Source organism: Schistocerca nitens, chromosome 1, assembly GCF_023898315.1.
Source record: "Schistocerca nitens isolate TAMUIC-IGC-003100 chromosome 1, iqSchNite1.1, whole genome shotgun sequence".
Classification (NCBI taxonomy): domain Eukaryota; kingdom Metazoa; phylum Arthropoda; class Insecta; order Orthoptera; family Acrididae; genus Schistocerca; species Schistocerca nitens.
Genome location: NC_064614.1, coordinates 300,574,145 through 300,598,179, shown reverse-complemented (window position 1 = coordinate 300,598,179; position 24,035 = coordinate 300,574,145).

The window sequence follows — 24,035 nt, the reverse complement described above, 5'->3', positions numbered from 1 at the left end:
AACACTCGAAGGACTCTAACTGTATACCTTAAAGTAGACTTTCACCTTCTGTTAGCAGCAGCGAGATAGCAATGGCTTGTGCTTCGGCGCTAGCTTGTGGCTGGATGGCCCTGCAAAACGTGTCTGCGTGTTGGGACAGTTTGCTGATACGTTGCGTTTTTTACGTGCAATGGGTGTTTATGCACCACATTATTTTAGGGTATTTAAGTGTTGAGGATGTGTTTGAAAAGCGTAACATATGAATTATTTTTCTCAATTTACGAGTTTTTTTCGTGTCTGTTGTATTATTTTGTTATCAGGTGTGCAGGCTGTGCAGTGCATGATTCAAATGGCTCTAAGCATTATGGGACTTAACTTCTAAGCTAATCAGTCCCCTAGAACTTTGAACTACTTAAACCTAACTAACTTAAGGACATCACACACATCCATGCGTGATGCAGGATTCGAACCTGCGACCGTTGCCGTCGCGCGGTTCCAGACTGTAGTGCCTAGAACAGTTCTGCCACTCCGTCCGACTGCAGTGCATGATTTAGACAGTTAACGAGTAGCAAGTGTGTTTGGAGAGCGCCTCACGTACATTATTTTGAGAATTTAGGAGTTGTTTGCGTCTCTGCACATCAGTGTACTGCATTATTTCGGTGATTTACAAATAGTTTCAAGTCTGTAAAGTGTGTATTGTGTCTGCAAGCACTGAAGAGCGAGTGGTTTGAATCAGTGTAATAAATGAACTACTTGAAATCCGTTCCTAAATAAATTGTTCCATAATAAATAAAGTACGTTCCTTTCTCTCTCCAGTAGAGTGGCGCAGGCTGAGTCCTTTTCCCACTATTTTTCCCATCAAGCCTGTCATCTTGGATTATGTCACAGGAGGAACAACAGCACCCTCTGGTAGCAGTACTGTGTACTAGGTCAGTTGGACTTCAGACATAATGGTGAACACACTGGATGGATGTACTGCCTCAAATTGTTTAAGTAAAGACTGACTACAAAATGAAGACTTATGTCCATGCTATCCAGCACAGGCTGAATCCTTTTCCCGCCAATTCCTAGGAAGAGGTGACTGTCGGATGACTTAGGTTAGTGGAGGAAGCCCAACTGACCTTTTTTCCTGCCATTTTCTTAAGTTAGTGGAGGTAGCTGTGGTATGTTTGATTGTAATGCTGGAATTTGAACTTCCCGCCATTTTCTGCTCGAAGGGTGGGGGGGGGGGAGAGGAGGAGGTTAGGTTAGTGGAGGTAGCCCAATTGACCTATCTTCCCGCCAAAATTTTAACTTCCCACCATGACGTCATTGCGATATTGCAGTACCTGTCACTACCATCTTGAATCCGCCATTTTGAATACATTTGGCAACAATGGAGAATAGGGTGATGCCACCGTTGTTCCACTAGTGATGTGACCCACGGACCACTCTGAGGGATCTACGCCGAATCGATCTTGAGGAGTGGGACAATCTACACCAACAGTGCCTTGATGAACTTGTTTATAGCATGCCACGACGAATACAGGCATCCATCATTGCAAGAGGACGTGCTACTGGGTATTAGATGTACCGGTGTTCACAGCACTCTGGACCACCACCTCTGAAGGTCTCACTGTATGGTGGTACAACATGCAATGTGTGGTTTTCATGAGCAATAAAAAGGGCAGAAATGATGTTTATGTTGATCTCTATTCCGATTTTCTGTACAGATTCCAGAACTCTCGGAACCGAGGTGATGCAAAACTTTTTTTGGTGTGTGTAGTTGTCCCATTCAGTCACAGCGCTTGCAGTTGACAACATTAATACCCATAGCATTGCTCGGTTCTGTGTCGGATTTGTTTTTACGTCAGTGTTGGATGCGCAGCAGCGTGGATAGGTTCAGTGATGAAGAACTGACCGATACGCGTCGCGTGTAAGACGTTCTCTGAGAGCAATGGAAGAGCGGCATGCGACGCCTGGCGGAGCTGTTCCCGTAGCGACGGTAACCGTGACACAGTATTTGCAATGTCTGAGGGTGCGTGAAGTACTCTGTGCTTCGTATTGTTCGTTTTAGTAATTGCATATTGCAAGTTCTTTCACTATTTTTAAGGTATTTTTGCAGAAACATAGGTAACTATGGTAACAACCCGAATAAATCACAGTTACGTTATTACTTGCCAAAGGATCCACCGAGGACCACGGGCATCATGTATCAAAATATTTAGAAAGTATTCTTGACCACCCTCCGATATTTTGTCTGTGAATTTTGGGTTCATCTTATAGAAAAAACAGAAATCGCAGACCATCTTCGATACTCGTTAGCGTCTCAGACTACTGACACGGAAGCCTCGAATCCGAATTTTATTCACTTTTGCTGTGGTGGGAGGATCTAGTGTGGTGCCTACTCAGCCTCTGAAGGACAAATGTGTAGTTGCCTGTATACAATAAGCAGCTACACTAGCACCCGAGCCATTGACGTGGCATCAAGGGAAGAAGCGTTCATAAGCCTGAGAGCTGCACGATATTAACTTATTGAGTAAGGAGACACGTATCCTAATACACGGTATCACTAAAGTCAAGAATAACTCTAAATTGCATCTCCTCGTATAACTATATATTGACATAAGATGAGTTCATGAATCGCTAAATTTATTTCTGGAAGACATCTGTACCGCAATAACTGGAAACTTACAAGGGAACCCCCCCATCGCACCCCCCAGGGATTTAGTTAAAAATGACACAGTGGATAGGCCTTGAAAAACTGAACACAGATCAATCGAGAAAACAGGAAGAAGTTGTGTGGAACTATGAAAAAATAAGCAAAATATACAAACTGAGTAGTCCATGTGCAAGATAGGCGACATCAAGGACAATATGAACAGATGAGTGCCGTGGTCCCGTGGTTAGCGTGAGCAGCTTCGGAACGTGAGGTCCTTGGTTCGTGTCCTCCCTCGAGTGAAAATTTTACTTTCTTTATTTTTGCAAAGTTACGATCTGTCCGTTCATTCATTGGCGTCTCTGTTCACTATAATAAGTTTCGTGTCTGTGGTTTGCGATCGCACCGCAAAACCGTGCGATTAGTAGACGAAAGGACGTGCCTCTCCAATAGGAACCGAAAACATTTGATCGCAATTTCATAGGTCAACCGATTCCTCCACAGGAAAACACGTCTGATATATTCTTTACGACACTGGTGACGGAATGTGCGTCACATGACGGGAATATGTTGTCGACCCACCTAACTTGCACACTTGGCGAATGGGTAAAAAGATTCTTCTACCTTGCCCGATTTAGGTTTTCTTGTGGATGTGATAAGCACTCCCAAAACAGTGATGAAAACATAAGAGTCTGTCACATAAACTGCAACAAATGAATGCAACAGTTTCACAGTCGCACAGTTTTCCCTGTGCTCTGTCAAAACATATGTTTTTTACGTTTTCAAATGTTTCCGTGCGTAGACCGTCAAATCCTGTATATGTCCAAGCAAATGTGAACATGTCCTGTAATTTTGGAGAGCGAAGTTGATTATGTGTGAGTGCCTGAACTTTGATAATTATTTGAAAATAAAAAATTAAACTTTACGCTCGAGAGAAGATTTGAACCAAGGACCTCTCGTTCCGTAGCTGCTCACGCTAACCACGGGACCACGGCGCTCATAAGCTGACATTCTCCTTTTTTTTTTATTTTTTTTTTATTTTTTCCCGAGCGAGATTCGTACGAAGAAACGAAACTGTGACAATCAGGCTTTTGTGCGATGCGCATGGTGTTCGGAATGTCTGTGTTTCAAATGTTTCTAAGGCGGGCATCGTCCAAGGGAGTGGACCAAATCTTCCTGAAGAATAAAAATACGAATAAAACATAAGAAATAATGTAAAAATTGATATCTCATTGTCATATCAGACTATGAATATTTGTAATCTCTTAACATACCATACACACATTTTATACAATGGATGTTCGACACTTATTGTGAAATATAGTTTTAATTCTACAATTAATATATCGTCACTGTAACCACTAACTTGGTAAGAAACATTCTTGTAGTAACATTCTAAGGACATGGGTAGATAAGTGAAAACAATAAAAATAAAATAAAATAACTAAATATAATAAGGTTTCGAACACGAGGCGCAAAATTAAGTAGCCTTGACTCGAACCACTTTTTCTTTTATTTTTTTTATTTTTTTTACCGTAGCGGTCTCGCGGTTCCAGACTGCAGCGCCAGAACCGCGCGGCCACTTTTTTTTTTTTAATTACAGAGGGCAGCTAACCCTCTGACCGAACACGCTTTTTTTAATTTTTTTTCTTTATTGTCATTTCTTTTATTATTATTATTTTTTCTTTTTTTTCTATTTTTTTGTTTTTTTTTTTTAAATAAAGAAAATAGCATCACACAAGATTTGAATTCTTTACCTTTCGCTGACTAAACCAACGCCTTTGTTTTTTTTTTAAGGCGTCTTTCAGTTACAACAAACAAAATTAGAAAATTACAGCCGTAGCAACAACAGAAGAGTTTCTTCTAAACTATGAAAAAGAATTTGAAACAAATAGTGTGATGATAGATAATAACGAAAGAAAAATGTAACCAAATCCCGCACGCCATTCCATGTGCATGGCCCCTTGGCGTACAGATTCCATGTTCCAAATTGTTACAACATTTCGCGGCGTGTGGAGCCCCATGTCGGCGGTCATCCTCTGCCCGGTACTCCCCAACTGTGAGGGGGGTTGTCGAAGACACTGCGCAAATAGTTCGCAAATAGCTGTCGGTATCGGGGTGTACACTCAAGTGTGCTATGACTGTCCAGGAGAAAGTGCCAGTAATCAAGCACCATCTTCTCATCATCGCGAAAGAGGTAGTATATGGACATGCCTTTAAACCATGTGAGAGCGTGAGTCTTCGCAGGTGGGAAATAAGTATCCTCTGGACAAAGGAGGAGCCGTGGCTCAATTGTGCGAGGCGAGATACGTAGGTAGCAGGCGAGGATCTTCTGCACTAGCAGCCATACCTCTAACGCCGATCCACATGTTAAACGGTGTTCGTCAGTATCCACGAGGTGGCAACGTGGGCAATGGGGGGAATCCGTCATCCCAATAGCGTGCAGCCGTTGTCGTGTTACAAACTTCCCGTTCACCACCTGGTACCACGCGGCTCGTACCCGCGTGGGGAGGAACGGCTTCTGGACCGCTCTCCACACTGCCGGCCATAGGGGCGTAGGGCTCTTCCTCTCAATCACATTCCGAGGTATGGACCTTAGCAGCAGTCTGTAAACATCTCTCGCCTTGGGAGTGCGAGTGTTGGGAAGGTCTGGGTGCACGTAACTATATTCAAGAATAAATGCCGAGAGGTGCGAGAGTGAAGGTGTAATGTGCGCAACCGTGACAGGTGGCAGAAGAGATGCCGGCAGCAATTCCTCTAACAGACGTCCCGTAAGGGAAGCATCTTTGTGGGTCCACAATTTCATCATTGTGCACAAGTATAACGCTGTAGCTCTTGCTCGTACATTTATAAGTCCCAGTCCGCCATCACACGGAGGAAGGGTGAGTGTTTCGTAGCGGACTTTGAATAGGTGTCCGGCGGTAAGGTAATATCCAAACGCTGCTTGCAATCTGTGTGCCATCGCTGTCGATATCGGTAGGACCTGGGCCATGTGGATCATCTTAGTCGCCACGTGAAGGTTGAGGTATTCCACACGCTGTGGGAGGTCCATCCGTCGAAGTAAGTTCCGGCGAACTTCTGTGCGTATGGCCTGTAGTAATCGTGCATAGTTCATTGCAGCCGTGCGGCGCACATCCTGTGTAAATGTTATGCCCAAGAACCGGATCTTGTTAACTAGTGGGAGTGGGGCTAAAGCGTCCTCTTGTAGACCTCTCCCAATCGGCATCGCTGCCGACTTGGCCACATTCATGAGGCTGCCCGCTGCCAATCCATAGCGATTGATCCATTGTAACACCGATCGTATCTCGTCACCAGATCGGACAAGTAATAGAAGGTCATCAGCATATATCCTGCAGTGAAAGGTGTGATCCCTCAATGACATTCCCGAGAGCCTGTTTTTCAACCCTCCGACAAGTGGTTCGAGTGCGATCGCGTAAAGGATCATGGAGAGTGGGCATCCTTGGCGAACTGACCGTCGGATCGGAAAGGGACCCGCAATCCGTCCATTCACCAGTACACGGGATGCAGCTCCACGGAAAAGGCGTTGAAAGATGTCGAGAAAGTCAGGCGGGAAGCCCATGCGGGCCATAACGGACAGAAGGAACTTGTGGTGAACTCTGTCAAAGGCGTGGTCGAAATCAATGGTGATCAGAGCAGCTCGAAGGCGACAGCATGTGGCGATGGCTATTAAATCCCTGCATTCGCTGGTTGCCGTTTGCATGTTGGTCACTCCGCCCTGTGTCGTTTGCTCCATTGAGAGGAGTAGGGGCAGAACCTGCTTTATGCGGCTGGCAAGTAGTCGGGCGAAGATTTTATAGTCCGAGTTGAGCATTGTAATGGGCCTGTAGTCCTCGACCGTCCGACCTCTGGAAGGCTTGTGTATCGGTATAAGGAGACCTTCCACGAATGCAGGTGGCACGTGGGAACCGGGGGTCATCAGTTCTTGGTACATGCTGATCCATCGGGGCATCATGAGATCGCGGAAAGTCCGATAAAACTCGAGCGGCAGTCCGTCTGGCCCGGGAGATTTGTTGAGTGCTCCCTTGTTAAGCGCGTCCTCGATGTCGTCCCGTATAATTCCACCTAACAGCGTCGCCCCTGCTGCATTGTCGAGGGTGTGCGACACGTGCTACAGTATGTCGTGATCGTCCGCTTCCTCTTCCTTTTGTATTCACCTCGTCGTAAAACTGGCGATAGTGATCTGCAAAGGCTTCTGTAACCGCGGCCTGAGTCAGTACGACCCTACCACCTGGCAATACGAGGTCCGTGATCAGCTGCTGTCGGCGTCGGCGGCTGTCGAGCACGATGTGATGCATAGACGGGTTTTCTCCTTCCGCTCGGTCGTGACGTCGCGATCGCACGACGACCCCCTCCAAACGTTTCCTCGTAAGAGACAATATTTGACCTTTAATTCGGCGGCTTTCCATTTGTCGGTTTGGAGATGGTGGTTGGCCGTCGAGTTCGCGAAGCATCGTGTAATAGAAGTCCAATGTGTGACGATGCCAAGCTGCGATATCTTTACCGAATTGAGTTAGCACACGCCGAAACGCTGGTTTTGCACAGTCCACCCACCATGCTAGAGTCGAAGGATATCGGGGAAGACGACGTTCGCAATCCAGCCATGTTTTGGCGATAATTCGACGGCATTCCGGGTCTTGAAGATGTGCCACATTCAGCTTCCAGGGTCCTCGGCTGCGCCATATTCGCTGCTGTTGTAGAGTGAGTGTGCATATGAAAGCGCTATGATCGGAGAAGGCAAGCGGCCAACGTTCGGCGTCCAATACTCCCGGCGCTAGAGCTCGTGAGACATAAATGCGGTCTAGGCGACTGGCCGAGTGACTAGTAAGGTATGTCGGCCCGGGACGGTCACCGTGCACTGTCTCCCACGTGTCAGTGAGACGCAGATCACGAACCAGGAGCCGAAGTTCTTGACAAGTCGAGAAGTGTGGGACTTGGTCTTTGGGGTGGAGCACACAGTTAAAGTCGCCGCCGAAGATATATTGATCGTAGCGGCTGATAAAGAGGGGGGCGATATCCTCCGAGTAGAACAGCGATCGTTCGCGGCGTTGGTCAGTTCCTGATGGAGCGTAGATGTTAATGATGCGTGTGCCCAGTGCTGTGATCGCCAGCCCCCTTCCTGACGGAAGGTAAGTCACTTCTTCGACGGCAATTCCGTCGCGCACTAGTATTGCCGTACCGCTGCCATTCCGGTCCGCCGGTGACATATGTGTCACGTAACCGTAGAAAACGGGGAGGGCCGCTATATACACTTCTTGCAACAGGGCAATGTCAACATCCGAAGAACGAAGCATCTCACGCAGCAACTGGATCTTCACTGCCGTTCGTATCGTGTTGAGGTTGAGCGTGGCGATACGATATGCTTGTTGCCGAACCGCAGGTGTTAAGTTATCCATTAAGACTGGAATTGCCTATGGCGCTTCTGACTCTATTGGCACCTCCGCATCCCCACAAACCGCACCTGCCGTCCTTTCTAGAGAGCCGGCGCCAATGGCGTGGGCCCTGTTGGCGTAATTTGCATGGTTCCGTCGTCGTCGTGGTCATCCGCCCACGTCGGGGAACTCAATGCAAGATCTGCTTCCCTAGCGTCCTCAGGACTCGGCATGGGTGCTTGCACTCCAGAAGGTGGTGGGCAGCATCTGTCCTGCATATCGGCATCCGATGTTGCCACTGTAGGTATATGTGGTTTGTCCTCAGTTCCGTTCGGTGGTGCCACACTGCAGCAAATGGCGGCTGCCTCTGTGGTAGCGTCGTCATTGAAGGTGGAGTCTTCGTCCTCTGGAGGCTGCGTCGCATCCCGTTCGGAAGTTGCTCTACGCCTCCGCTTCCGTCGCTTCGGGGAGCGTTGCTTCCTGGAGTGTCCTTCTGTGTCAGACGACGGCAAAGATTCCCGACGTTCCGGCACAAAGGCAGCTGTAGGCACAATAAGCGAGTCTACGGCCATGCTATCGTCATGTATGTTGTTATCCGTCGACGGGGGCGGCGGCATCGGAATTGAATCCGTAGCTTGTGGAACGGGTGTGTCGTCATCGCCCTGTATTGGAGGATGGAGCCGCGACCCAACAGTGGATGTCGGCTGTCGTGGTGAAGTGGTAGCTGTCGTGAGGGCTGCTGCATAAGTCACGGGAAGCAGCGTCGGCTGCGATGGCGGGTCTGCGTCAGCCGGCGGCAGTTGCGTGATTCGACGTTGGAGACATTCTGATCTAAGGTGTCCCTCCTTCCCACAACCAGAGCAGGTCTTTGGTTGCCCATCGTAGATGACGATGGCACGGCAGTCACCGATAGTCAGATATGAAGGTACATGTCTTTTAAGTTCTATTCGGACCTGGCGGACTCCATTCAGCACAGGATATGTCTGGAATTGCGTCCATTTTTCCGCAATATGATCATGGACCGTGCCGTAGGGGCGCAGCGCTGTCACGACGTCCTCCGCCGGTAATTCGAAAGGAAGTTCGAAAATTCTGATCGTGCGAAGTCCCATGCCAGAATAATCGACGTGTACAGTCCCCACATTGCCATCAGCATGGCAGAAACGGAGGCCCTGTTTCGTGTCCCGAAGGATCCGTTCACATGTTGCGTCGTTGATGATCTTGACATATACGATACTACTCACAATGGACAAGTGAATGCCGAGAATGTCGGTCGCCGGAATTTTAACTTCTTCTCGTAGAAATCGTTCGACTTCGAGTGCTTTGGGCCGTGCAAATTCGTTGCGGAACGTAAATTTGAGCGTCGATTTTCTGTATTGGTGCGTCATGGTGATCTATATGCTGAGTACGGCACGCGCGAAACGGCCGAGTACGATGTAAACAACACAAGCGCTCGCTCCGCGGCAGGAACACAAACAGCGCGTCCTCACCGCAGCACAGCCAAAGGCCAACTTGTCCTTGATGTTGCCTACCTTACGCATGGACTACTCAGTTTGTATATTTTGCTTATTTTTTTCATAGTTCCACACAACTTCTTCCTGTTTTCTCGATTGATCTGTGTTCAGTTTTTCAAGGCCTATCCCTGTGCCAACTTATAACTAAATCTGAGGGGGGTGCGATGGGGAGGTTCCCTTGTTAGTGCTTCCTAATAAATAGCGTGTATCACAAGGTTGCAGCTAGACACTTAAAATTCCCTCAGCGAGGTAGGAAACTGTACGAGTTTAATCCACACTCCCGCCTAATAATTTCAACAACAACAGGAAGATAATGGTTGACATGTGTCATGATTTATGATGTTGTTATTGTTCTTTCTGGTGTGAACTTCAGTCAGGTGATGCAGCTATTTTCACTCATATATCGTGTGCTTGTCTCTTCAACACTGCGTAACTACTGCAGTCTACAGCAATTTCAATCTATATTCATCCCTTGGTCTCCCTCTGCAGCTTTTACTTTCATTAACAAATTGACGATTCCTTGATTCTCCGGACCCATCATCCGATCCCATTCTTTAGCACAAATTTACTTTCTGCTCGATTCGATTCGGCGCATCCTCATTATTTACCAGATCCGCCGATCTTAAAGATTCTTCTGAACCACCATATTTAAAAAGCATATCCTTTTCAGTCTGAACTGTTTTCCGTTCTCGCTTCACTTCCGTATCAGGGTAAACTCTAGATAAATACTTTAACATGAAATTTTCTAACATTTACGACTATATTCGATGTTTATAAATTTTTGTTTCTTTAATAGATTTTTTGCTATTACGAATCTGCACTTTATATCCTCTCTGTTTCGAACTTCATTAGTTATTGTGCAGTCGAAATAGCAAAACTCCTAAACTGTTTTTGGTGTCTCATAGCCTGACCTATTTCCCTCAAAGTTCCCTCATTTAATTCGACTACATTCCATTCACTTCAACTGCTCTTCCAAGTCCTAATCCTTCTTTGGCAAATTTATATTGCCGTTTAGATTCAGTTTCTTTTCCCTGAACCTTATTTCCCATTCCAAAGGTTTCCTTTCCCTCGTACACTTCGTGCTCAATTCACAAATTGAATAACAACGGGGGTAGGCTACAAACCTGTCTCTTTCCCTCGTCATCTATTGCTTTCTTTTGATGGTCTAGTTGTTAGCGTTTGCTGCCTCTGGATTTAGGGGTCCCGGTTTCGATTCCCGACCGGCTTGGGGAAAAAAATGTTCAAATGTGTGTGAAATCTTATGGGACTTAACTGCTAAGGTCATCAGTCCCTAAGCTTACACACTACTTAACCTAAATTATCCTAAGGACAAACACACACACCCATGCCCGAGGGAGGACTCGAACCTCCGCCGGGCCGCCTTGGGGATTTTCTCCGCCCAGTGACTGGGTATTTGTGTTATTCTCATCATTTCATCAACATTCGGTAGAGTGGCAAAGACTAGGAATTTGTTGGGCGCTGACAGCCGCGCCGTTGAGCGCCCCACATTACCATCATTATCGTCATCTTTCATATTCTTCTAATCTTATAACGGCAGTACTGTTTCCCTACAAATTGTAAATAACCTTTCACTCCCTGTTTTTATCTCTGCCACTTTCAATATTTCAGACTGCAGTACACTCAGAATTACCAAAATATTCCCCTAAATGTACAAACGATTTAAAACTGGTACACCTGTCTTCAACCTATCAGGTATTAAACCTGTAAATATTAGAAGTTTAATTTTAATTCATGTACATAATTTTACTGTTTATTGACTGAGAGTCATTAAAATGAATGAAACTCAAGTTTTTCTAATTACATTTTTCTAATGTGTTTATCTGACATGTTCCACACCCAGGAGGATACCCTCTTTTGTGGATCTATGGAATGAATAATTAATCTAATCTAATCTCCTACGGTAAGCCGCAGGGTGAATATCGCCTACATTTCCTCGGAACCCGGAATGATAAATCTTCTCCCAGGTCAACTTCTACTAGTTTTGCGTTCTTCTGTACATAGTTCATGTCAGTAGTTCGCAACCATTACTCATTAAACTGATGACATGGTAATATTCATACCTGTCAGCACCTGCCTTCCTTGAAATAGAGCTTATTATATTTCTCTGGGGAAGTATGAGGATATTTTGAGTGTCCCGTGTCTTGCCTACCAAGTGAAATAGTTTTCGCGCTGACTCTCCCAACGATATCAGTTATTCTGAGGTCCTGTTTCGAATTTGGTCTTTCAGTGCTCTGTCTGATTCTCCTCGCAGCATTATATCTCTCATTCTTATTTTTATATACCTTCTCTTGCCTTTCTATAATAGTGTTTTCAAATTCGTTAACTGTATTTGGCTTTTCTACATATTTCTTCCACATTTCAGCCTTCCTGTCATCTGTGCTCTTAGCTTTCACAAAGGTGCCTCTCTTTTCTCGAAAGGTGCTATTAACTTGGTAGAAGCAGCAACTAACTCTTCCATTCTTCTTCAGCTGTGCTTTTCTCCTCTCGTCTTTCCTCCTGTGCCATTTTGCAACTTCTGTTACTCTCAGTTCAAGCCGCATATATATTCCACTTTACCTGCTTCATTTGTTGCATTCTCTGCTTTCGCCAATTAAATTCAATATTTACTGTCTCATCCAGGTATTTCTACTGGAACTTGTCTTTTTGCCAATTTGATCCTCTGCTGCCTTATTTAATCCCTCAAAGTTATTAGTCTTCCATTGCATTTCTTTCCCATGTTCCATCAATCGTTGCGTAATGCTGTTTTCGAAAGCCTCAGCAATCGCTCGTTCTTTGAACTTATCCAAATCTCGTCTCTTCAGTTTACTACCTTTCTGCACTTTCTTCGGTTTTCTTCTGCTATCCATAATCTATAAATTATGGTCAGAGCGCATATATGCTCCTGGAAATGTTTTTCAGTTTAAATTTAATTTCGAAATGTGTCTTATCATTACGCAATTTCTATTTGAAACCTTTGGGTGTCTCCAGGTCCCTTCCACGTATACATTCTCCCTATATCATCTTAAACCAAGTGTTAAAATGATTAAATTGCGCAAAATTCTACAGATGGTTTTCTCTTATATCCCTTTCCTTTTATCGACGGGCCCTTACTCTCTTTTCTTCTTATCTGTGTCCTATTATTGAATTCCAGTACGCATCATAAATTTTCGTCTATGTTAACGACCTAAATTATTTATTTTAGCTCATAAATTCTATCAGTCTAATCTCAAGTCTCTCTAGTTTTGTCCTCATACTCTAGCACTATACTGCTTGACTTCTCCATGACCGCACGCTCTCAGTTTTATAAGGAAACTACACCGTGATGCACAACGTCTCTCTTTGTAGCTTTTGCCAAAAATGTTAGACGTGACACTTTCGCGCTTAATAAACGAAACTATGACGAAGAGGCTGCTCTTCTTTGGATTTTCCCTGTTTCTTCTATCAATGATTTCTGGTACGGGTCCCTGAGTGAGAAGAGTTTGTAAACTGCCTGCTTCGTAGGTGGAATACTCTTCCTAAGGATTCTTCCAATGAATCTCAGTCGCTTGCAGCCTTTCAAACGATTAGTTTTACGTTACAGTTTAAATTTAAATCGCTCCCTATGTACATTGCACAAATATTTAATGGTGTGATTGCTTCCATGCTTCCAGTGATGGTTCAACGAGCATGTAGTCATACAATAATGGGCAATTGTGCGCAATATGTTACTTTTTTTTTATTCTGAAGGTCAACTCTCAATTTCCGCAACGTCGATTTTCAGCAGGTCTTCTTACATTTCACTTCTATTTTCTAACGTTGCGACGTTTCTGTATACAACAGCATTACTCGCAAAAAGCCTGACGAATGGTTCAAATGGCTCAGCACTATGCGACTTAACGTCTGAGGTCAACAGTCGACTAGAACTTAGAACTAATTAAACCTAACTAACCTAAGAACATCACACACATCCAAGCCCGAGGCAGGATTCGAACCTGCGACCGTAGTGGCCTGACGAATCTTTGACGTTTTCCACTGGGACATTTCGTAATAATATGCACCTTAGTGGTACTATAGCACTCCGTTGGGGTAGGCTAGAAGTTACTTCTACGACTGAGGATTTGGTTGGTTGGTTGACGAAGTTGAAGGGACCAAACTTTTAGATCATCAGTCCCTTCATCCTATATGTATCGAACTTGGAATAATCCTTAGAGGACGAATACGAAAGGCAAATCCTAGGAAGCCCGATTGTAACCAAGATACAATAATACAAAGATAAAATCGAGGAAAAATAGGATGGGAGTGAGAGGATTTATGGTGGGAGAGCCGCTCTGCCCAGAATGCAGTTGGAGGTTCCCAAGTCATGGTGTGCGATGGGAGACGCACCCTCTGCATCCGACTAGTACTCTCTTGCCGCCCGTAACCCCAAGAGAACGAGCAGCACTGACAAGATGATAAAATTTTAAGAAAGACAAAACATTAAAAACAGATAACATAAAAGAACAAGGAGAATAAAAAGGCGGGAAGGACAGGGGCCAGGCCGGACCGCCGAGCAAGGGCCTCTATGGGTCCCGTGGGCCATAGCAGGTGAGGGGTGCCCCTCCAACACCTCAAGCGGTCAATATGGCCAAAGTGCCTCACTTCACAGAGGCGAGTAGAAACCACCTTCACAGGTGAAATGTAAAGCCAGATCAGACACTCTGAGTTCGTCTGCTAGCAGGCGTATTTGGCAGTTTAGTGCGCCTGTTGGCTACCATCGGGCGGGCACCACATTGGCAGTATGATGGGTCGTCACGTACGAGAATGTGGCCATGGGTCATCCAAGTGTAGCCAATGTGCAGCCAGTAAAGGACAGTGGATTCCCTGCGAGAAGCACGTGGTCTCCTTTATTGCCCTCCGTCTGTTTGGAGAGTCCATGGCGAAGCATTCCTAGTTGCAGACCTGCGACTGTATAGTCTACCGAAGGCCCAGTTTAGGGACTCCAATTTCCAAAATCGGCGTGTGGTAGCCAACTCTGTCAGCTGGTCAGAATGTTCATTCACTGAGATACCAACATGTCCAGAGGTCCAGACAAAGACGACCGGCTGTCCAGTTCCATGGAGGTCAGAAAGAAGATCCTGGACAGTCGTGACTAAAGGGTGACGAGGATAGCACTTGTCTATAGCGTGAAGGTGGCTCAGAGAGTCGCTGCAGATTAGAAACATCTTGCTGGTGAAAGAATTAGCATGGCTAAGGGTTCGTTTGATGTTTAACAATTCAGCAGTGAAGACAATGCATCCATTCGGCAGGGAGTGCGCTTCTCTACACCTTACATGTGTGTATGCAAATCCGGTCCGTCCATCGACCGTTGAGCCTTCAGTGTATACCACATCCAAGCTCGGAAGTGCATTGAGGACAGCCAGGAACAGGCGGCGAAACACCATCGGTTCAGCTGAATTTTTCGGTCATAAGGATAAATTGAAACAGATCCGAGGTCGGGGCACATAACATGGGGGCGTACGCGGTTGCTCCCTGACAAGAGGCGACAGTGGGGGAAGTAGGAATTCAGAGTAGAGACAGTGCAGTCGAATTCCAATTCCGACCCCATGTCTGGATCTCTGTTGCGGCAGGTGTATCTCCCTACTAGTAAAAAGACACGATATTTCGAACACTTACGGGAGCCGCGAACTGTGTAGCGTAATTGAGTAGCTGTTGTTGGCGCCTGATCCCTAGTGGAGGTACCCCAGCCCCCGCGAGTAGATTGACTGAAGATTTCTCTCACAATAAGTTAAGAAAGACAAGTTGGGCTCTTTTTGCTAGGGACTCTTCAGTCTAATGACAAACCTTGTCTAATATTACATACACTTTGCTCGTTCGTTAAAATGGTTCAAATAGCTCTAAGCACTATGGGCTTAACATCTGAGGTCATCAGTCCCCTAGACTTAGTACTGCGTATACCTAACTAACCTAAAGACGTCACACACATCCATGCCCGAGGCAGGATTCGAACCTGTGACCGTAGCAGCCGCGTGGTTCCGGACTGAAGCGTCTAGAACCGCTCGACCACAGCGGCCGGCTGTTCATTAAGCGACACTACAGAACTATATCGAACGCCCTCCGAAAGTGAAGGAACACGTCATCAGCCTGCAATCTGGTCGCCGGTACATACTGCCTTTTGGAGCTCGTGGACGAACAGAGCGAGATGGGTTTCACACGATCATTGTTTGCGCTATCCATTTTGATGCCTACAGAAGACATTACCGTCTCCAGAAATGTCATAACACGCGATCTTAAAACTATAAACTGACGTCACTAATACAACACTGTAGATGTATGTTATATTTGACAATCAATCTTGGAAACGGGAACGACCTATGTATTCTTCCTATCATTTGGAACGCTTTGTCTTGTAGCGACATAGGTAGACTGCTGCTAGAAGAGGCGCAAGTCTCTTCGCGCACCCTAGGTAAAATCATAAAGGTATCTCATAGGGTTCATCGCTTTTCCTCTTTTGAGCGATTCTGGAGGAATTTCTGTCCCGTGGTCACTTATTTCGATGTCACTTTAGCGTTGGTGTGACGGTCGAAAGGAGGAATCGCTGTACCATTTCCCTCCGTGAAACAACTTCGGAAATAGGAATTTAGCATTTAGGCACTTTTGCGTCGTATTCTGTTTCGATACCATTATCCTCACTGAGTGTTTAGACATTTGTCTTTCATTCATCTACTGATTTTAGATAAGGCGAGAATTCCTAGGATTTTCTCTCAAATCGATGGACACAATTTTATCTTTCGAATTCGTTGATCGCTTCACGAATGTGTTTTCTTACGCTAATTTTGACATCGTTCAGTTTCTGTCCCTCCTCCAATTCTCCGCCATTCAGAAATAACACTGTGCTTCTAATGACAGTGACATCGCTGGGACTGAGAAACTAATAACTAACAAGAAAGGGCTTAAAACATGCAAGACTGATGAATACCATTGAATCCGGGACACTACCAGTTCAGGAAGAAGAGCATATGAATATGTACCAGACATTACAGTTTCTAAATATGCAGGGCCATTCTTATTAACGTTTAAAATGTTCGAAACGACGTGGATGACGCTGAGACAAGTGATTTAATATAAGACACATTGTGGTCGCAAATGTCGGAAAATACCCCCCCCCCCAAAAAAAAGCACTCCGTCTTCAGGCCACAAGTGGCCCATCGGGACCATCCGACCGCCGTGTTATCCTGAGATGAGGATGCGGAAAGGAGGGGCGTGTGGTCAGCACACCACTCTCCCGGTCTTTATGATGGTTTTCTGTGACCGGAGCCGCTACTATTCGGTCGAGTAGCTCCTCACTTAGCATCACGAGACTGAGTGCACCCCGAAAAATGGCAACAGCGCATGGCGGCCCGGATGATCATCCATCCAAGTGCCGGCCACAACCGACAGCGCTTAACTTCGGTGATCTGACGGAAACCGGTGTATCCACTGCGGCAAGGCCGTTGCCACGAAAATACCCCAAAAGTGGATGACAAATATTCAACATGTGACGTCACCAGATGACTACCAAGCCGCACGTGCGATTATCCGAACCCAAGTCGAGTATTCAGGTCGATGTGGTTCTGGGGGTATGTGGGATTCAGATTTCGAGTCTTGGGTCTGGCAGGCAGTATTTTTTTCATTGCGTTAGACAATTCTGTACTGACATTGAAGTAAAATTTACCGCTGGTTTATTGCAAAATACAGTATAACAAAAACCTACAATATTGCGTCACAAGTAGATGAGTTTCACTTTTCGAATTGCGTCTTACAAGCAAATGACCTACGTTTTCTTTACTAAATAATATCTCTAAGCAAAGAAAGAAGGGACAAAAGGAAATAAACACGAAATAAGAAGAACTTTGATTGGCTTACGAATAGGACAATAATTTCGTAAGATCTACGTTTACGACAGATCGCATTTACAAAAGGTCTTCGAAGTTTGGACCGTTTCAGAACGCAAGTATTACATCGTTCAGTCCTCCCTTCAAACCCAAACCCAACCGTTGCACGTACGACGGTGTACGTCATCTTGTGACGTCACACGTTCAACATGTCTCATTCATTTCGAAATATTTCACGATTTTTACGACCCTATGTGTCTTATATTAAATTACTTTTCTCAGCCTTATTTACGTCGCATCGGGGGTTTTTAAACTTTACTAAGAGTCATGCTGTATAGAGAGTAAGAGCAAATGAAGCTAGGTAATGTCTAACAGTACCGCTTCACTATAGACCCAGCATCCGAGGAGATAGTGCAAACAAAAGATGATAGACATCATGATTTGGCATGGAAGGTACAACGTTTTCAGGATATAACAAGGGTTTCGATCCGTAGTTCCTGATAAGCACTAGCCGTTCCGACCTGGTGCAAACTCCTGCGAAGGAATGGAACACAGTATTTCATGTCAACAGAGTCTGCTATGCCGGACAAAGGTGAAGACCACAGTCGCAGTCGGTGAATGGCGCCACACGTGCCAAAAACATGACGATCCAAGTGAACAGCTGCCAGAATGAAGGCGGGCGCCAAGTTTTGGGAGCGCTGCAGTGCGCTGGATACGGAGCGATAGACTGCGACTCGTGGACTGCCCTTCATAAAACAATAACAGCATTATAAGTGATTGCTACCTACGCGTAGTAGTAACTTTCTTGCTTTGTTTTAACACCACTGCTAATATCTTTCCAATATTTGTAACCTTTGTTTGTAGCTAGATAATAACTTGCTTTCCTCAATCTAATTCTCTCCTTCTTTCTATCACTGGTCTTTCTTCATATGACTATATTTTCATTGATTCTTTTTCTCCTTTTCAGGTATTTAAATAGTATAACATTACATTTGTTTTTGGAGTTGTACAGTATTTATGAAAGAAGGAAACAGTTTTATTCATTTACTATGGATTGTCACTATGATGATAATAGTCACAATGGTGGAACAAGGCCTGCAGTTGTTTGCAGGGTGCAGGTCACATGTGAAGATTAATACATATTAGATTGCTGCATAAGTTCGTAGCGTTTCTGTTCCTCATGTTGGTATTCCTGTTGCTTTGGATTTATTTATCGACTGTCATTTTTCTGTCATTTTTTATTTGTAGTACGCTGCTACATATTGTCATTTAGTCATTTGGAGATAGTTCAAAAATGGTTCAAATGGCTCTGAGCACTATGGGACTCAACTGCTGTGGTCATAAGTCCCCTAGAACTTAGAACTACTTAAACCTAACTAACCTAAGGACAGCACACAACACCCAGCCATCACGAGGCAGAGAAAATCCCTGACCCCGCCGGGAATCGAACCCGGGAACCCGGGCGTGGGAAGCGAGAACGCCACCGCACGACCACGAGATGCGGGCTTGGAGATAGTGAGTGGAGCTGTGGACGCTAGAAAATGGAATGTTAAGTGGAGGAATCGGAACACTTCGGACACATTCTTCTGTTTGAGTTCAATAGAGTGATGACAGCAGCGGAGGGAGCCGGAAACATTTTCACTGCTTATAGGACAGAGCAAGGCAAGGAAATGGTATTCTCTTTTTAAAGAGGATGGTTTTGACATTAGTGGCTCATCACGTTCAGAGAGACGTTCGGGGCTTGATGAAGATCGTTTAAAGTCATTAATCCACAACGATCCACGTCAGTGTAATCGAGAACTGAAAATGTGATAAACTGTGATCATTCCACCATCGTAAGACATTTACATGCAGTGGGGAAGGTTCAAAAAATAGGTTCATGGGTATCGTATACCCTAAGCCAAATTCACAAGGATCAGCGGGTGGTCATATGTGCACCTCCGCTTGCTTGCTCGTCCTCAATTGGTCGCTTGTTTGCTCTTCCTCAATTGGATCGTGAACAACACCGACCGTTTCTGTCCTGTATTGTAACTGGTGATGAGGAAAGGTGTCTTGACGCTAACGGTTGAGCCCAAACAAAGCAACAACTCACCGCGAAAAGAGTTGCGTACATCCACAAAAGGTAATGTACGCATGTGGTGGAAGAATGACGATGTGGTGTACTACGAATTGTTTCCCCGAAGTGTAACCATCAGTGCTGACATTTATTGTCAAAAGCCAGGACATCTCGCACACGCAATCCAAAAACAACGACCAGGAAGACTGCGTGAAGTGACATTTCTCTACGATAATGCTGGCCCGCATTCAGCTAGACGACAAAAAATACGATTTAGGAGTTGGGCTGAGAAGTCACTCGGCACCTAATTTATTGACCTGAACTTGCGCAATTAGATTTTAATTTTTTCCGCTCTCCATCGAACAACATTTAGGGAACTTCCTTTCCGGATGAAAATGCGCACCGAACATGGCTCGACTATTTCTTCGCCTCAAAACCACGTGATTTCTACAGTCGTGGAATCGAAAAGTTACCCCAGCGTTGGCAGAATATATTATTGATTACTAAAGCCTCTGTTACGTGTATCTGTTGTGTTTATTAAACTTACCGAAAAATAGTAAGAACTTACGCACCATTCTAATAAATCCTAAAGGAAGATTGCCTCCCTCGCAACGTTTACCAGGTCGCCCGCCCAGAGAACCTATGCAGAGACGGCTGTGGCGCCGGCGCGAGCTGCGGCAGGTTCGGCTACCCACCGTGCGTTGGAGTCCAGCGGGCTGCCTGCACGTGCTCCTGCCTGGCCAGCCAGCCCAGCAGCGCTAACCGCCCGATCGATTTATTGCCGATACCAACCGGCCTTCACTATCCTCGTATATCCTCAATGTTTGCCTTATTGACAGGGGAGAAGCTCGTACGGCGACTGAGTTACGATCAAAGTGTCGGGTTGGCATAATGGGGACGCGGTAGTGGCTGGTCACTGGACTCGGGGAAATCCTGTCACCCGTACAAAGACGCCGCGCGGGCTACAAAATTGAAAGGTAGTTAGTTCAGTCTACGTTTTTTATGGCTCCACCTTACACTGTGTCAGTCTTATGCGCTCCAATTACAGCCGTTGAATGTGCATGAGAATTCCGATCAACAGGCCGCAACACATACGATGTTATGTTAGCTTTAGAATGGTACTGGGTCTTATCTCGGGCCATCTATTCCGACCGAGATTTCACGTACATTTTATAAATCACTCTAGGGAATGTCGAAGTGATTCCTCAATATGAGCCAAGTTCTAAGTTAAAATAAAACACAAAGGGAGACGTCATAGTGTGTATAGTACGCTCAATCGCTTATCTTCTCAGTCCAAACTTAGGCCTCTTAAAAATACTATTCTTGATCTAAACAGATGTCATACTGATCCAACTGCTTCATATGAATAAGTGCGTTTGAATTACACAGTGTGTAGCTGAGAGAGAGGGAGGGAGGTGGGGAGAGAGAGAGAGATAGAGAGAGAGAGAGAGAGAGATAGCTGTAATACCTAACATACTTAGTGACTGTATACTGGCAAATCAGATGACGTGCGAATGTGCGCTCTTTGACACGTTGACGCGGAGCTGATATTCCTAAAACGTAGACACTTATTTTGAACAGAATGAAAGTCAGTATCTGTCGTAATGACATGTCTTTCTTATTGCGTTGCAGATCAAGATTTCAGTTGACAGTGCAGCTATCATCAGTGCGTTATAAGTATCATGTAGACTGAACCTAATTATAACGACACATACTCCAGTCTAACTCACGCATGAACAAACATTGGTCCAACTTACTAATGCTTGTACCTGCCTGAGTTAGACACGAAAATATGTCGTTATAATTACGGTCTTCCTACATGACTACTTACAACGCAGTGATGATAACTGCACTGTCATTTGAAATATAGATATGCAATGCAATAAAGCAAAAGATGACATTACGACTGATACCTTCTTTCTGTCCTGAATTACATCACGGTCATGGAGCAAAACCATTTCCACGAAATCGAACATAGAGATTCTTATTTTATCCTTACTGAGTTGAGGAACCAGTATTTTATTTTATTTAGTTATTTACTTTTGTTATAAGAATTTTTTCTGTTTCCATACCCATACATTTTACAGATGCATTGAATTTCACGTATTTGTTACGAAAAAACTCTCTTTTGAACCGTAATTGAAGTGACTTCCACGTGTCCTATGAAGTAACTGAAGCACGATACGCGACTTTGGTGCATCGTGAATTAATTATAGTAGTTTTGTGTCCTGTGTAACGATGATGGAAACCAGGACAGAGAAAGTAAATGTTGCGCTCGTCAATCACATTTCTGATGTGAAGAGATGGTTACTGATTCTTATCTAGCCGTCTGCGGCAGACAGTCACGTGAAAAACATGGTGTTTTCTGCGGAGAAACCAACAGTGATCACGCAAGATAATCTCATAGCTGGTTAAACCAGGAGAACCTTTTAAGCAATTAACAAACAAGAAAACAAGGAAACCACCGTTCATCGATATTTCGATGTCTTAATATCTAGCCGACCGATGTGGCCGAGCGATTCTAGGCGCTTCAGTCCGGAACCACGCGGCTGCTACGGTCGCAGGTTCGAATCCTGCCTCGGGCATGGATGTGTGTGATGTCCTTAGGTTAGTTAGATTTACGTAGTTCTAAGTCTAGGGGACTGATGACCTCAGATGTTAAGTCCCATAGTGCTTAGAGCCATTTGAACAATTTTCTTAATAGCTCCACAGATAATGGCACGAAATACACATTGCAGCAAACCTGAAGAATAGCACACCATTATAATTTCAGGCCTCTGAAATGTTTAATTATATTGCGTCGTAATATGAAGAATTCACTTTTCTGATAGTGATCTTCCACTAACTTTCTTCCGCATCTATTCTTTTTACCACTTTCTCATATCGTATTTCCATTGACCTAACATGTAGCATCCTTCGCTAAATCACATTTAAAAATGTTTCCAGTTCCTTCTTCTCCGGATTTATGCTGCATCTGTGCTCCAGGTGTACATTTTCAGAAAAATGTTATTTTTCTGAAGAAAGTATACTTCGCCTGGCCAAATTCATTACAGATGTATTTCGTTCTTGATCCAACCTGTGTAGTCCTTTCTAGACGGGAGGAAAGTGTTTCATTTCGTCCACTACTGCGCCGATTCCAAACTGAATGAGCCCAACAACCATAAATGGCTTATTATTTTTTAGTATTTTCTTCACTTTGGACACAGGATGTCTGCAACTGTTATTAGCAGTATGAACAAATCAAAGCTCCATGTCAGGAATATAATTTCCGCCACGACCGGTTTCGTTTGCTAGGCCATACCGAACAGTTCAGGAAGTATTTAACACAACATGTGTCGTCTTGTGCTCCCGAGACAGATGTTGTGTTAAACACTTCCTGAACTCTTTATAATGGCGTAGTTCTTGAAATCGGTCGTGGCGGAAATTGTATTCCTGAATATGGAGCTGTGGATCATTCATAAGAACGACTTAATTACTGGAGGTAGGTGCTAAAGATTTTTGAAAAACTTACGGTCCTTCTGCTGTAGGTTGTCTGGAGTCTTGTAAGAAAATCTGGATTCTCATTATCTATGCCACGCATCTAGCGAGTTCCCACGTATGAATCACGAAGTATGGGTGCATGACTAGTAAACAGGCAGTTAATGCACACTTTTGAGGAAGTTCGTGTTTGGTTATAAGTGCTACCATAAAGTGAACCATAAGGTGAAGCGACTCACACAGGAGAGGAAATCGTGGAATCGCGACAGTCGACAACTAACCAGCCAGAAGACTGATGACAAGAAATGGCTGACCTAGTTTTATTTGAATCAGCAGTGACTATTGATTTTACCATGGGAAGCGTGAAACAGTTTTACGAGTCGTTGTTACGAGATACTCGAGTTTTAAGTCGACTTGGCAGTAATTATCACACCCTCTGATGCTGGCGTTCGTGTTTATGAGTAGTTTACCACAAAGCAAGCGGTATGAGGTACCAAGACGCGAGGATTTGAAGTTCATTAGAGTTTGTCATTGCTTTTTTTTAAACATATATCCTATCATACTGTTCCTTCTTCATGTCAGCGTTTTCTCTGCATTCCTTTCTTCACTGATTCTACCAATGGCTGTTATGAAGTGTCTGTACTGTGAGCACAACTGTGATGACTGCTTCTATAATGTACTATTGTTTTCTTCTTTTGGTGATTAGTAGGAAATGTAAGGTAAGGAGTGGACAAAACTAGTGTCAGGGCATGGTCTCTACGAAGAATGAGGGGCCCAATAATTTGTGTTCCCATGCAATGAACGGATCACGGTCGATACCATTTAAGTTCGGGATTTAACCCAGCGCACTGCTAAGTTCAAATGGTTCAAATGGCTCTGAGCACTATGGGACTTAACATCTGTGGTCATCAGTCCCCTAGAACTTAGAACTACTTAAACCTAACCAACCTAAGGACATCACACACTTCCATGCCCGAGGCAGGATTCGAACCTGCGACCGTAGCAGTCGCGCGGTTCTGCACTGAGCGCCTAGAACCGCTAGACCACCGCGGCCGGCCACTGCTAAGTGTTCTGGCGATAAACTTAATGTAGTCACCTCTCCTCACCTCGCTAGAGTAATAGTAATATAAGTAATTCTTTCCATCGATGACTGTC